The sequence below is a fragment of the Hipposideros armiger genome, unplaced genomic scaffold (genome assembly GCF_001890085.2).
Source record: "Hipposideros armiger isolate ML-2016 unplaced genomic scaffold, ASM189008v1 scaffold_438, whole genome shotgun sequence".
Lineage (NCBI taxonomy): Eukaryota > Metazoa > Chordata > Mammalia > Chiroptera > Hipposideridae > Hipposideros > Hipposideros armiger.
This window is the reverse complement of record NW_017731788.1, coordinates 769,056-771,376: the sequence shown is the minus strand read 5'-3', so window position 1 is coordinate 771,376 and position 2,321 is coordinate 769,056. Positions and strand designations below refer to the sequence as shown.

The 2,321-nt window shown below is 42.2% G+C and overlaps 1 protein-coding gene across 1 annotated transcript in view; it reads left to right on the top strand.

The window, feature by feature from the left end:
- The window catches only part of COL28A1 (collagen type XXVIII alpha 1 chain), a 166,958-nt gene that overhangs the window by 108,943 nt on the left and 55,694 nt on the right, over nt 1-2,321 (top strand). The window lies entirely within an intron of this gene.

Genomic DNA, 2,321 nt, shown 5'->3' with positions numbered 1-2,321 from the left:
GTAAGTCCCGCCCCTCTGAAAGTGGCATTTGAATTGTCAGGAATAGTTCCTACTGTGTTAAGTTGGAATGGCCACCGAGGTCAGCAAGTCCTGCTGTCCTCGCACCCCTGACGATGGCTGAAATGTCCTGTGCGGCCAGCAGATGGTCCTTAAATAAATCACAGAAGTTTCTAACATGTGGTAATCCCCTTGACTGCTTTCTTCAACTGTACCTGAGGCCAGAGTCACAGTAGCTACTAATAAAGTGGACCTGGGTTCAGCTCCAGACTCAGGCCAGAGGACCTTCTTGTAAACAACTCCTTCAGCTGACCCACATCATGAAATCTCAGCTGGCGTGTTTCCATGCATCTCTATTTTGTTATCTCTTTTCCACATCGATCCCCAAATGCGTATCATGAAACTTGTGGGGGTTGGTGAGGCTAAATAAGATAGTGTTTAGGGAGCAAGTTCTCTAGGCAACTTCTACCAAAAAAGATAGCCAGCCTCCACATTCACTCTCTGTAGCTCAGTACAATATGTAGCGTCCTGAAATAGGTGGCTCAGAAGGTAGAAAGATAAACAAGATAAAGTGCCTCTATGTTGGGAGTTTAAGATCTATGGGACAGAAAGGCTGTGAGCATCCAAGCCTGTTATGAGACACATGCTACATGAGAAGCGTGGGTTGATACAGGGGTATTGCTTTTGGCTAGGGGAAGGCAGGTCAGGGAGGACTCCTTGATGTTTGGTGGCTCGGACTTGCCCACAAGTGCAATGAGGGTATTCACGGAGCACAGACAAGGTCGGAACACAAAGAAAATCCTAACACCTGGAAGACTGAGTGGTGAGTGAAAGCCAGGAAGAGAAATGTGGCTGAGTAGAATTTCTGTGTTTGATAGATATGATTCTGAAATGGCTAGCGAGTGAAAGGTCTAGAAAGTAGATATTAGTTAGGCCTGGAGCTTAGATACTGGCGTAAGGCTGGGGATACAGGATTGGAGATTATACCTATAGGGTCACCACTGATGCCATGGATGTGAACAAGATTGCTAAGGATAATGCAAAAAAGTAAAAAGTAAGGGACCAAGACACACATCTACCTGGAGGACACAGATGGCACCAGGAGGGATGTCAGAGTTCTAAAAAACAAACTGACAACGAAACAAACCACTAAACACAGAAGGAAAAGCAGAAGTCTGCTCTGTGCAGATGGCCAGCAAAGGGAACATTCCCGGGGCCCCTGTCTCTCACTGAGGCAACTGCCATAAAGCCAACCTTGTCATTTTGCATTTGTTATTTGTAGTGCAAGTATATTCAGGTTCCATGCAAGATATTCATGAATTTAGCAGGTTTTACAGGAGGCTATTTAGGCAGAATGGCAGTANAGTGGTATATGTGATAGCACTGGGAACTAATAAGACTAAATCCATATATCATACACCAAAATGAGCTCATTTCTTCTGAGCCACAGAATATGTGTATTTATAATTTACCACTTCTCATTGCATAAGATATTAATGTCACTGCAACCAGCCTTGACAAGAAGAAGCAAAATGTCCTCAAGTTTAACCCTGGTTACTTTGCTGATGAAACCATAGACTGGAACTAAATCCTAATAACATCAGCCAATGTGGAAAACAGTTTCCTAGAGTAACCAGCTGGTAGATGGTAGATGTTGATGGTAGATTCTAAAGTATGAATTAAGGAATGAAAGACTCAGGGAAACACTTCTCCTATTGGGAGAATCCCTTCACCACCTGCTCTTGCTTATTTTGTCAAAAACAGTCCCTTATTGGCCATGTTTTTTGTCCTACTTCACCCTGCATTCCTAGCCTTTGACATTCTATGCTTGGTATGTAGCTTCCGTATTTTCAATTACATACATAAACATACCCATGTATAGCACAACCATCTTTAAAATCATTCTATACTTAATTCCCCCAACTCCCTCCCCCCACACTTAATAGAGCATGAATGGTCTTCCAAATCAATACATAAAGATTTACTATAGAGTAAAACTTTGGATTGCAAGTAACTTGGTTTGTGAGTGTTCCACAAGATGAGCAAACATTTCTAATACATTTTAACGTGGTAAATGAGCAATGTCTTGCAATATGAGTAGTTTGTTTCTGGAATGAATTATGCTCACAAACGAAGGCATTACTGTATTTTTAATAGCTATCTAGTAATCCATTATATGGATATAACATAATTTATGTTAAAAAGTGGGGTAGAAGCTCAGGCAGTGGGCAGGAGGAATTTGGGGCGGGGGCGTTAATTAGGAATTTGGGATATGAACCCATGGCTGGCATAGTGGAGAACATCAGTGACAGGATGACTGGAAT